Source organism: Hippoglossus stenolepis, chromosome 24 (genome assembly GCF_022539355.2).
Source record: "Hippoglossus stenolepis isolate QCI-W04-F060 chromosome 24, HSTE1.2, whole genome shotgun sequence".
NCBI classification, from domain to species: domain Eukaryota; kingdom Metazoa; phylum Chordata; class Actinopteri; order Pleuronectiformes; family Pleuronectidae; genus Hippoglossus; species Hippoglossus stenolepis.
In genome coordinates, this window is record NC_061506.1 from 9811796 (window position 1) to 9825615 (window position 13820).

Sequence of the window (13820 nt, forward strand, 5' to 3'; positions counted from 1 at the left end):
ATGAGGTGCCCGCTAAATGTGAAGCCGGCCATCGAGGAGGTTATGGTTTGTAAAAGATTCCTCTATATGTCTGCAGCAGGTGCTGCTCGATGAGATGGTTTATGTAACTTATCTGCAGCCTGAGAAGGATTCAGGATTTGTTTTTTAGGATCCCCATCAGCTGAGCACCAGCTACTCATCCAGAGCATAAAAGAGGATACTGGGATGGTTTTATTTTTCAGATGCCAGCATGCGCTCCAACTTTACATCAGTATCACTTCCTGATTCCCAAATATGTTTAACTGGCAAAGCTGAGTCTGGTCAGAGCCAGAGTGGAGCTCCAACATCCATCTGGACGATCATGAGCCATCATCCATCCATCCAAGCAGAGGAGAGGAGGGGAAATACTCGCAAATACTGAGGAGAGCCACAGAGAGAGAGAGGGCTGACTCGCCAAGCAATCACTCAGCAGAAATAATTTGGAATAACTAAGCCCAGGTTCTTCTCGCCTCCCTCCTCTGACACACACACACACACACACACACACACACACACACACACACACACACACACACACACACACACACACACACACACACACACACACACACACACACACACACATTGGCGCCTTGGGTGTGCGCGCACATATGCACACATTTGCAATACACCCACGGAGACACGCACGCAATCGCGCACTTGTGCAGGGTCACACACACACACACACACAAACAAACACACGACGCTGACACACTAGGGCGAAATGCAAATGCGCACAGGTTTAACACAATTAACGTCGAGAGAGAGAGAGAGAAAATAATGCGTAAAATGAACACCAGCTCATCCACTGACGCACTGGGATGGATGGTTAGGTTCCACTAAAGAGGACAGAGGACTTCAACAGTCCACTTCCACTGTCGTACTGCAGCCGTGCACACTTCCACTGGAGGAGGCTGCGTCCGCAACTACAGCGAGAGCGACTGGGATTCATGCGTAACCGGGGGGGGGGGAGACATGCTCGCTCCAAATGCGCATTTAAGTGCCGCATATAAGGAGATCGTGGATCCTTTTTGTTAGAGCCCGTTCATAAGTAGGAGATGCTGATCTATGCATATGGAATTAAACTGGTAACATCTCCACGGAGGGCAGCGTAAGCGTCTGTCCAACTTTGGGAACGTGAGGATGAAAGGACAGATGGAACTTACCTACGCGCAGTTTCCCCAATGATAGCGTACACTCTGCCGTCAGTCCTGATAGCCCCGCACCATCACGCTTTATCACGATCTGATGTTATACCACAGAGTGAAGCGGTGGCGTTTGAAACAAAAAAGGGAATCCCAGTAGTGAAATAGTCTCCAAAAAAGAAAAAGCGCAGCGTCTATCCCCAAAATCACATATTGCCAGAGTCGACTGGCACAAGTCGGAGGACAGAAAGACTTTCCAACAGCAGGAGAAATGAAGAAATCTGGATCAGAAATGAGAGGATTGGTGGATGGGAGGGCAACAACCAGGAGGCAGTGAGTGTGGTTATCCTTTTTTCTGTTTCTTTTTTAAATCAGTTGCTCACAGCCAAACAGCCCCGGCAGGTGAGCTCCGCGCTGCGCAGGACTACATGAGCGCAAATTGCCAAAGTGATGTGCAGAGGAAGAGACACACCGCATGCTCTCTCTCCCTCTCTCTCCCTCAGAGTGTTGCTGTGGACGCTGGATGCGTGAAGTGCGCGGCCACGGCACAGACACGGACAGGATAAGCCGTCAAAATAAAAGCGCAACAGAAATGAACAGTTCCCATGTATACGATGGGCGTGTATTTGGATGTGGATTGAAGTTGTAGCTGGAAGCAGCATCACGAGGAGGGCAAAATCTGCGTTGAATAAAAGTATACTATGTTGGTGTTATTTTACTGCAATTAATTTTTCTCCTCTGGCTTTTATTTTGAAAATGAATTCAGCCATTCTCCTCCTCATTCTTTCTGACTTGACAGTATTAGCGTTCCTGATCAGACCCGCGTTCCTCTGGAGTCTCCATCCTTTGCATGATGCTCAAACGTTCATGACGCGCGCACATGAGCCAACTCATCCGAATTACGCACCCGCACATTCGTATTGTGCGTATTATTTCTAGTGGCTCACACTGTACCGTGCAGAGAGGAGCAGATGATGGGCCGACAGGCAATGCGGTGCAGCTCCAGTTTGAGGATAGACGCACTGCCGCCCAATGGAAACAACAGAAAAGAGCTGAAATGCACTGTAAAACAAACTCCCCTTAATAACTCTCTGGAGTCTGAAAAGCTTATCATTGCATGAAAGAAGTTGAATCTGTGGCGATGGATTCAATTGATCTAAATATCGGAATCAACAAAAGGCCACATGCGACAATTTCTGGTGATCATAAAACAGTATAAAAACAAACTTCTTGCAAAATCACCATTTGTCATGAGAAGATCAATAAAAAAGTGATAATTAATAATCATATTCACCAATATCTCTACATATTCACATATCTGGGCAAATTTGCAGTTTTTTCTACACGTGTACAAATCTCAGTGCATTCTCGAATCTTAGTGCTTATTCTTTTACGTATTTTACAAATCTGATTACGCGGATATTCACCCACAAATAATATTGCTATAAAAATGGCCACATAAAATTCGAAATTACAACATCTTTTGCCTGATTTTCCACTTGCTAGCAAAAGCCCCAGATCTGAGCCAATTCTGCCTTCGATCAGCTGTCGCTGAGGACGATTCATGTGACACATCTCCTCCTTAACTTGATTTCCAGGAGGCTGAATATCAAGACTAAGCAACTACTACGGCTAACTGGAGCAGAGAAAGGGCTGTACCATATACTGGTCGGGGGGGTGCAGTGTGTGACCCTCTGTCGCCAGTCAGTTGCGCAGTATGAACTCTGAACCAATCATGAGACAGCACGTCGTGTTGCGTGAACTGCACAGAGATGTGACCACTTTAAATGTTGTGTGGTCTGAACTTTGCATAAAAGGAGAAAATTCACCCGGTTTAAAAAAAAAAAAAAAAAATTAATGTGGGAATAAATCCCATGCAACTGTGCAGAAAAAATTAATCATCTTAAAAATGAATTCATTACAGAGATCTACAGTGTGAGACCAGTATTGAATAATAATAATCTTAAATAGTGAACAGACCAACGAATCCGTGCACTGTATTTGCAGGTGCTATATGCATGACCTTGCAGAGACTAAACCCACATTTTGCCAAAGAAATACTCCAAACACTGTGTTCCATTTAAATAAAATCATTCTTTTTCAATGTCTTTAAGAAGGCGTTCGTGTTTTCATTCGACAAAAAGTACACAGACGAGCGGCTCTCTTTTGATAATCTACTTTCAAATTCAACGGGGGTCTTACAATGTGCTTAGTTTCCATTACAGCGCAGTATATCCACATTTAACATCAGTATTCATTCCACTATATCAATATTTGCTATCATCCTTTTGCCTGTTCAATATTAACTGCACACGGGCATGAATGTGACAAGTTCGCTGAAAAGACTAAAAGGATTTCAATCTGTACAGCTCAGGTATAACCAGTATTTATGAGGAACCAAGGACTCCCATCCAACAGGCGAGAGACAAAACCCCGAATCACTCGGGATGATGAATGGACGGTGAGGCCGCCTCGCTTTTCTCCCTCAACCGCAGAGGTGTGATGCACAGATTAAGGGCATTTACGTACGCGGGCCCCCCTGTTGGCCAGTCGGGCCATCAAAAAGGGACTTGTTTGATTTCCTTCTCACTGGGCTACCCCTGTCAAGACTTTGGCCCCTGGCTCCGTGTTTCTGTGAGGCGAATTTCGATGAGGGGAGGGCTTTGAGGACGAGAAAAACCAGCCTCCCGGGACTGAAAATGTGCACTTGTGAGCTCTCTTTGTCATATACTGACCCTGATGTGAATAGAGGCTCCTTAATGAGCGGAGAAGTGGACAAACACGGCATTGATTCCCCCTCCCTATCCGAGGCTGCCGTCGGCAAATGGCCTCGGCTCCATCAACCAGTTAGTGTGAGGACAACTGTCAAATGGGGGGGTCGATTGTTTGCTGATGTTTGTCTGTTGTAATAATTCTAAACTCCCGGTGCCTTTTGCAAGTTTGTGCAGTTTAATGTGGGTTACTGCTTTTATGAATCGCTCTCAAAAAACCCACGTTTTGAACTCAAAAACATTGTTTTCTAATGGTCTAAAAACAAACACACGCGAGGGATTTATTTCCACTTGACAACAACAGCGGGAAGCTTTATACCTTTCCAATTAAAAATGACAACTTTTGATATACTGGGTGGAAAACATGTCACCGACTCTTACATTATAATTAACTGCATAAAAGTGAAAATCTATTTATGACACTTGTATAAAACGGGGAAGGAATCTGCACCTCAAAAGAATTTCAGACAGAACTTTAATATGTTAAACAGACAAATGGAAGCCAGTATCTTCTTATTAAAAGACACAAACAAACAAACAAAAAGGTTATATGATTAAAATACACCTGTATAATCCCTTATTGGCTGAGTAATACTCAAAGCTATTTTAACACTTCACACTCAGGGTTCAGGTAGTGAGGGAAGCTTTTTCCCAGTTCTCTTTCGATTCTTCTGTGTTATTTGTGACTAAGAATTCAGAACTTCCTGAAATCTCACACTCAATAACAACTGACAAATGTTAAATTTGTCCAACGTGGCTATTCAAAATGACGGTCTGAACAATATGAGGTGAACGCATCACATGCATGTGGCAACCCACCATGATGTCAGCCATATTGTTTTTTGTACTGCTATTTTGAAGCCTGTAACTTGGCATTTTGTCCAGCGCCACCTTGTGGTATTTTGAAACCAGAAGTAACCATAATTGGTTGGTCTGACTGAGAGCTCCAGGACACCGCACGCCCACCTACACCTGTGACCTGCACCCATTGGATGGCACCAGCTGTCAATCACACGGTATCCATACCATACCCCCTAGTGACTTTGTATAACCAGTGGAGTCGCCCTCTGCTGGTCATTTCAGAGAATATAAGTTTGTGGTTAGCATTCAGCATTTTGTTAATATACAGTCTACGAATTTGTTTCCAAAGTCATTCCCTGATTCACTTAATCATTTAATAATAAACACTTTACTTTCCACTAAACTGAGCAGTAAACTGAGATTTCAATCAGTTATTGATTATCATTTCATGCCAGATTGTTACAAAAGAGCAGTGGAAAGTTTATAATCTGAGCCACTCTTTTTGCATTTATAGCACAGACAAGGTCAACAAACCGGTTGCTAAAAGTATTTTGCACGAGAGCTTCTTTTATTGATAAAAAAAAAAAAAAGACTTCAAATGTAATGATGATGCAGCAAACTATTAAAGACGAATTCATATGTCCCCGCTCGACTTCCTCACCTGAAAACCTGGGAGTGAAAATCGGACGTCACTTTGTGAGATGGACTGTTTTCAGAGGAGGCGACAGATTTAATTGGGGTAATGAGGTCACTGGAGGAAGCCTTAAAGCCCTTCTCCAATTACTGCCGACCCAAACAGGAAGGAGCAGTTATTATAGTGTACACACACATTAAGAAAGACCCTATAATAAATGACAGTGTGATCATTTCCATGTGCACGTCATGATCTTTCTAAATGCAGTTTGTATGATTCATATTTAAACAGTTTAAAAAGAATAATTTCTGACAATAAGAGGTCACAGCATCTCTTGCAGAGCTGTTGTACGAGCATGTCTTTTTTGGGGGGGCTGATGTCATCACAGGGTTGATGCATGATTCATGGCTCCGTTCAGTGCAGCTCGGCAGAGAAGATTTAACGTGATGCAAGTTGACGTAAGTTTAAATGTGATAAAAAGAGGTGTTTATATTGCAGAGGAGAGAATATGAAGACGTGATTCTTATCAGCCAGCAAAGAGAGTTCACATGGATCAGTGTGAAGCACTATCGAAGCATCAGGGGGCAAGTACATCCTGCCTTTGTGTTACGTCTCTTTCAGCGCACGAGGGAAAACGACACATCGGGTGCTGCGGAGTCACGACGAACCCCCTGCTGGGCTAAACAAAGAGGGACGAGACGAGTTGCGTGTGATGGACGCTGGTAGAAATCTGTGCCATGTCAGCTGTGGGAGTCCGTACGATCGACTTGGGGAGCGTTCATGTGCAGAATTTTGGTTTTGTTCTTTCTTTTGGGGAACCTGCTGACTGCGTTGGTTTGATTTGCCTCCGTTACGCTGAGCAGTGTTAGCAAACAGCTTGAAAATAGTGATGAAGACACAACGCTCATCGGTTTACAACAAAATCCCTCCCGGACTTTTTTCTTCCTCTCTGCTCTCACAGCACTCTCTCCAAACTCCTGCGAGGGAAAAAACTGAACTACCTGCTCTCCAAAAATAAACAGCTGCACGCTCCGGCAGAGGTAAGACTGGTTGCGGATATTTTTATAGCCTCCCTGGCCTACATCTGACAACTCAAATCGTAACTCTTGTCAGGGAGCCACTACTTACTCTAAATGTGTTTTTTACTTTTGTGCTCGGAGGAAATTTGGGGTGAAATGCGTGTGAATCAAACTGCACCATTAAACCACACTGAACACAGAGCATGTAGATCCTCCTCGAAGTAAACTGCAGCAAAGAGGGAGAACCGAAAACAAGAAAGCAACTTTATGGGTATGAAGTCATCGATCTAATCGTATGTATCTGGAAAACCATCCATTTTAGTAGCTTCATCCTTGCCATATATATTATTAAGGGACAAACGAAGTGCAGTTTTGAATTTGGTGCTTTTTGGACACATGATACGTTTAATATTAAGACATTTTGCCCCTTTTTAAAACAGGCAGGCTTTAAACAGGCACTGCATTAGTGTAAACAATATAGCAGATACTCATGTGTGTAAAGTCTAGCACAACAAAATCTACCGATGCTCATCTTCAGCTTTTCTGTAATGTTTCTTCATGAGTTTGGTTTTTTTATATGTTACCCAACTTACAGCGACTGTAATTCAATTTAGTTTTATTCCGAAGTAGCAAAGCTGCTACCCAAACTCCAATGTGACTTTTGTTTATAAGCAGAGTTACACTTTTAATTGGGCAGCACGATGCCTAATGAGTCCAATTATAGAAACAAGAGAAAATAAGTCTCTTGCATCTTGGTTCAAACTGAGGAAAACAAACTGCAGCACTGGCAGACCCCCCTGGGCCCCCGAACACTATCCCACCCACCTCAACCCCAGTCGCTGCATGTCGTCATGAAAGGTCTGTGAGCCGTTAAGAAAAGGCTGCTGTGCTTAACTGGGAAGCGATGAAAGCGTTTTTCTGCGAGTGTGTGAAGCTCTCGCTGCAGTTTTTTTAACTTTCGACAGAGGCGTACAAGCTTTAGAGTAAAGGGATGGAGTACAGAGAGCAAGGAGGGTGAGCGACCTGCTAACCTTGAAAACGCTTTGAGGGGAAACGTGCTAAGTTTGGCCATATGTGGCTGCATCCTGCATCTATACCTGAATCCAATTAAAAAGTGCTGGAAGTCAATATTTTGAAGATATGTTGACGGTGGAAATTCTGTCTGCCATGTATTCCATCGATACATTCAAAAGAATTTTCTGTCAGATATGTTAAATAAAAAAAAGATGCTGCGTATATTACCTCCGAAAATAGATTTTTGCAAACGCAGAGACGTTGCATACAAACAGAATTCACAGAAGTTTGCAGCCCCTCTAATCATATTTTGATGATGCAGCTCCAGAAGAGAATTAGGCCGTACATATAAATACTCCAGGGAGGCAGGCGTGCGTGGCATGATATCTGAGGCGTGTGGAGATATGTGCTTAAAATCCCGATTCAAAGACCACGTGCAGCTTGACGCGATGTTTAATCCTGCACAGACGTGGCTGGAAGACGTTTCTGTGTCATGTGAAAATGCACATCCCTGCTGACTCCTTTACCTCTCTTTGAAAATGTAGTAGGTTCACGATGTATGAGACAGGGTGCATATGTACCATACCCCCTCATTAAATCACGTTTTTTAAGAGACAAATTCAGATTCTTTTATTACAAAGAGTAATTCAGGTGTATGTGGGTCAGGGCCATGGTGCAAACTGGCTGACTAGCATTGATATATGATAGAGGGTAATTATGATTTTACCCTTTATTCCTGTCAGTCAGATTCTGATGCACACTGCTCAAAAAAAAAAACAATTGCTTGACCAAAGAAATATTTTTGAAAGATTTTAAATGTGTAAAAATCAAATTTCTATAATGTATACATATAAAGCTGATCTGATGCTGCTGATTACTCATATTGTAGGAGCAAGATGTTTTCCAGATATTTTACTATCTAAAAGTAGTATTGTTTCCTTTTTTCCTCTAGTGTTAAAAAGCATACATGGCATAAAATGATCTGATGACAGATATTAAATTAGGTTTTCTGTGGAATTTCTAACCCTGGAAAATCAAACCCTGAGATTTAGATTAGTGATCATCTTGGGTAATTCAGTTTTTACTTGACAAAATGACGAGGGAATAACTTTTCTTCTTTATTTCTGTATCTAGTGTTTGGAGTGTGTCTATCTCTGCCACATGGTCTGCATTTAAAATCAAAGTTGATAAGACTGAATCAAAAATGCAGGATATGTGAAATCTCAATGGTTGGGCAGAAAATATGCTGGACTTGCACTGGAGCTTTAAGTTATGTCACTGTAAGTCATCTTGTGAGTCAAAGTCTTTCAGAAACAAGTACAAGAAAAGAACATTTGAGACTTAATGAGGTTAAACGACTTGAATTAACTTGATGAGGGACGTGTCATGTACTATATGGGTCACGTTCTTCAAAGTCAATCTTTTCTGGCATTTGCCTTTTCAATGGGATGTGCGCACATCAGCCACAATGTCCTGCGTGTTTCCATGGAACAATGTTTTTCAGGGTAATTGAGTGATGTGAATAATAAGTAATTCCCGGTGAGCTCTGTTTGGCTTTGTAGTGTTAACCAGGCGATCCGAGCCTTGCACTTTGATGCATGAAAGATGCATCAAGAAGTTCAATCAAGATATTCAGCGCGCTGAAACAAAAAGGCCCCCCCCCGCCTTCCTATGGACATCACGGCTCACTTAATTAATGGAAATAGACCCAGGTGGTCCGCGTTTGCTTGATGTCAAACCTATTTGAAATGTGCACCTCAAGATGAAACAAGAAATATTCATTTCTACCGAGGAGGAAGGAACGAGCGGCAAGAGGAGCACTGAATACTGATGGAAGAACATTTTGGGGCACTATAGGTGGGCAACGTTCCCAGTGACGAACAACAAAAGCCCTGTTGGTACAGGATTAGAATAATGTGGGCATCCCATGTAACTAATAAACGACCATTCAACTGCTGATTCCTAAAATGCATCATGCCTCCCACGCAGCTGGCAGGGGAGCTTGATCCTACCATGCCGTCCGCTGCCTCTTCGTGGGACTCAACATGGAGGAGTGCCACGCTCTCATGCAAGTGTGTGAGGTGTAGGATTATCCAATTTAAGGTATTAAGCAGGGCATATATCACCACGGTGAGACTGTCAGAGATGAGTAAGAGCCGCTGGTTTGAGTTGGCATACACGCGAGGAGGTTCGTACATTGCTCCATCTATTTTGAGAATTCATAACTGTAAAATGATTCAGCCCTGAAATGGTATCATTTTTTCCCCCAGAGCTTAAATTCTTAATACTGTGAATAATATAAATAAATGCTATTAACCAGCTGGACAAATTCTCACGACTCTGAAATTGGAGGGAGGAAAGGCAAGTGTATTTATCCACAGAGATTTGATTAATATGGAGAGCTGAGGAGGTTTTATAATGGACTTCCTGAGATTGTGAGGAAAGCTCTGAATTGTTTGGCTTTAATTATCTTTGATTTGATCTTGTGAACTGATCAATAATGTCACCACTGCAACTCTGCCGGTCTAACAAAGTCAAGAAAGGAAACCCACTAAATACGACGAGGAACAACAGGTGGAAGTTAATATCTGGAAAACCGAGGGAAACACTACTTCTTGTCCATGTAACAGAGTTATAATCCTTGGAATTTCTCACCTGGTTGAAGAGTAACTAGTGTTGTTGTTTACACGGCAGACAAACAAACCAATGTCAGTCAGTAATTGTTCTTTTCCATCCTGCACTGATTTAATGCTGAACATGACGAGAGTAGTTTGCACACAAACCAGAACGCCTCACCTCACGAGGTCGTGTGCAACTGTCGTCTTCAAGTCAACTAACAGTTTACTGTGGCTGCTTTATTAAAAGTAGATCTGCTGTCATAAAAGTGCCAGAAGTCATTGCCGCCCTATTTTGTAGATACATTTTTGATGATATCACTTAGCACTAATGGTGTGTCTCTAAAAATCAATATCAACAAGTTAATGTTAACGTTAAAAGGACGACGCGTCTCCACTTCCTCCCACTATCCAGACATGAAGCTTGAATATCCCGAATGGGAACGGTGCCATCATTTGGAGCCAGAGTATGCACAGTAGCAATCAGTAGCGTCGATGCATACACTCAACCAATCACAAGTCAGTCTCAGCTGTCAATAAACAAAACACTTGTTACCTTGTTATTATCATCAAATATTGATGATAATCAATATTTGCATCAAATAACCAATTAAAACATAGCTTTCCCTGCAAAACATTCACTTTAACAAACACCAGTAGGATGCTCAGGAGAAACAATTATTTGACCTGCACTTCGTTTGGTCCATGTCCCGTCCCTTAACATGGGGGAGGCAGGATTTATGACCTGGGAGCCGGCATGTCGTCCATCTTTATATTCAGTGGAAACTAGTTCCTCGTTTGCCTTTTTGTCAGCAGTCAACTTTCAGTTCCTTGAAGAACATGAAAAGTGCATCAGTGATGTCATGTTGTGTTTCGATGTGTGCGTGTGGCTGAAGTAATTCAATCAATAATACAAAATCATGATACTGAACTTTGGAGCCATATTAGAATTCATTGCATTTCCAAATTACTCAAGAAAGTGTTGTTTTAAGCTGTTGTGTAAAGGCCATTCAAACAACTGCATCCTTTTGCACTTTCCACATTCACTCAGCCCTTCTGTTAGCGAAGAGCAGGCATCCCCATTTACTTAACACTGGAGCCAGAAAGCTTTCCTACACTCAACAGCGAGTGAACCCACAACTTGGGCCTTGTCTGCATTAATTATAGCTCGTGCGGTGCAGCACCTCACAAAACATTATTCTAAAATGGTGCTGCATGTTTGAACGTCTCTGAACTACAGGGCCTGTTTTTGTGTTCTTTCTTTGATGGGGTCTCGGTTCATCTGGACTTAAATCTCATACATTTCTAATGGGAGCTCTCTTGTGTTGCTCGCTGAAGCAGAATTGCCTCTACACTTCTGAAAAGTTTTATAAACTAATGAAGTCTGAAGTCACTCGAGAGTCAAGTGATGGCTTTGTAAATGGATGTGAGAGGAAAGCCATTATTTTAATTTGGTACAATTACAATAAATTACAAAAAATGTGTTTAATAACCACATGAGGACTTTTTTTTTTTTTCCTGAATGGGGACAATACAAATTTAACCACAAGCATTTTGAGGGAAGTGGAATCCTTCCCAACACAACACCATTGTTTCAACCAGCTGCCCTTGAAAGAGACAGATCGAGCCTTGAATAGTAGAACAAAGCTTTTTACCACAATTCCCAGGGCTATGATTACAGATAAGACTTCCCTCAGGCAATTCAGTGAAGGGCAGATGAGGAACAGAAGCCTAGCATGTGGTCTAACTATAGGCCAGCTAATTGGCTACAAAGCCAGATCCAAACGGACGATTCCTTTGTATACATATGGTAAACCGCACATTCCTACACAAATAGGAAGATTGACAGATAGTGATGAATAGAGTGGCACTCGATATGGAGAATAGGCAAAAGCGCCGCGGCTCTTGGCAGAAAATGGCGATCGGTCTCTGATGGTATGTAACACAGCTTTGGAGAGACATCACGCTAAAGGCCAGGTTTGTTTGAAGTTCACTTTGCGATGCATCAGTGGCGATGACCTAGATTTCCTATCTCCCGTTCCTCCAAGAGTGCAGAGAGAGACAGCCTCGTTTCAGCCCCTTCCATTGCTCTAACTATGTCAGCTCGCCTGTAAACATTTGGCAAAGAGTCACATCACTGCGTCTCCCTGTTTCCCCGCAGACGACTCCCTTTTCCTGGTGTCAACTCTCTGACTCCCCATGTGTTTGTCCCCCAGAAGGGAGCAGGAAGACTGAGCCGAGTCTTTCAGAAAACGCAAGTGTGACACAATGCAGAATGATAAAAAAAAAAAAATCACACAATAATAAATGCAACGCTCAGAATGTGTTTTTCAGGAAAAGAAAATCAAACTCCATGAACATGATCTGCATCTCCATACTTCCTGCCCGGTTAGATCATATTTTGACTGATAAAAAACGCAACGCAGGTTAAATTCCCGTGCTCAGAAATATGGCTTGTCCGCTTGTCTTTCAATCCGTCTTCCTACACTTTCATCAATCTGCTTTATTGCTGTGTCTGATTCCCTGCCTGACGACAAATACAACAAGGAAATCAACAAACTGCAACAAAAAAAAAAAAGGAAACAGAATTGGTCGCTGGCCTTGTGCCTCTGAGGTACAACGTTTATTTTGATCGTATCTAAAAGCGGCCACTAAAAAAGAAGCAGGCACGAGCCAGCCTCCTTTCATGGCTTCTTGTGACTCCTCTCTCCGTCCCACACACCCACGGGGGACAGTCGTCAGTGCAACAGAGTGAAGGCACGAGAACAACAGTAAAAACTGCTCAAGCTCAACAGCAGACTCAACAAGCCAGAAAGAGAGTTTGCCACGTTTTTTTTAATTACGCATGCTGCACAGCAAACGTCGCCCTGTCACTCAGGGAAATTGTGCCTCGGTCGCTATTTCCGCGCCACTCTTATTGGTTTCTTTCGATGTAATCTGACATCATTGGACAAGCAGTGCATACCGGCCAGAGTTGAAGCTAATCCCGTCACACCAACTGCCACTTCCACCTCTCCCAGTGTGAGGTAGTTTCCATTAGAAAACCAGTTTGGATCAACGCTGTGAAACCTCAGGAATGCCGGTGAAAGACAGAGTCTCAGGAGAGGGGGGGAATTAATGTTCTTTAATGCAAAATCAAGCGCACACTGTAGCCTTGTGTGTGGGTTTGAATTTTGGCTTGGGTCCGGGGTTATTTAGCTCCTTCTTCTCTGCTTCTCAATATCCCCTGTGCGCCGCAGCAGGTGCAAATGTAAAACTACAGCGGCACATGACGGATTGCTCAGCGTCCTCACGGCAAACGAAGACGCGCTAATAAAAAACGTCTGTAAAGCAATCAGGTCTACAGTCTGTGCTGCTGCCTTACACTAAACACTGGTATTTGCTGTTTCTGTTTTGTGCTGCGAAAAACTTAGACACTACCTGAGAGTGTGACACATTTAGTGTCACTGATTGTTTCGCGCGGGGCTGCAAACCAAACCATCTCAGGAAGTATCTCAGATTCATTGTGTGTACTCAGAATTTTAAATGTGTTACAAAAGGGATGAAAACAGATGGGAGATTTTTGCTCGAACAAACATTTGGAAGTACGTGTACCATTGCAGTTTAGCGCTGACCTTTACAGCTCCAACACACTGCGCAGTTACCCTATGATGCTCTCTGCTGTATACAATCACGGACACACAGGCTTTCACAGAGGAAAACAAGTCTCTGATGGAGCAAGTTAACCAGCTGGAAGATGGACGGCGGCAAATACAAAAGGATAAGGAGGAGCAGCGTGATTAAAAAACAAGTGGAAGGAGAAC

At 42.9% G+C, this 13820-nt stretch overlaps 1 protein-coding gene across 3 annotated transcripts in view; it reads right to left on the reverse strand.

Moving 5' to 3' along the window:
- Window positions 1-13820, reverse strand: part of LOC118103598 (interleukin-1 receptor accessory protein-like 1) — a 260882-nt gene that overhangs the window by 216350 nt on the left and 30712 nt on the right. For 2 of the 3 annotated variants that reach the window (XM_035150688.2, XM_035150686.2), the window contains exon 1: window positions 1185-1670. The exons of the other annotated variant lie outside the window; for it this stretch is intronic. The gene's annotated coding sequence lies outside the window, so the exon portion shown is untranslated. Of the gene's footprint in view, window positions 1-1184; window positions 1671-13820 lie in introns of those variants that run through there. 3 annotated transcript variants of the gene reach the window in all.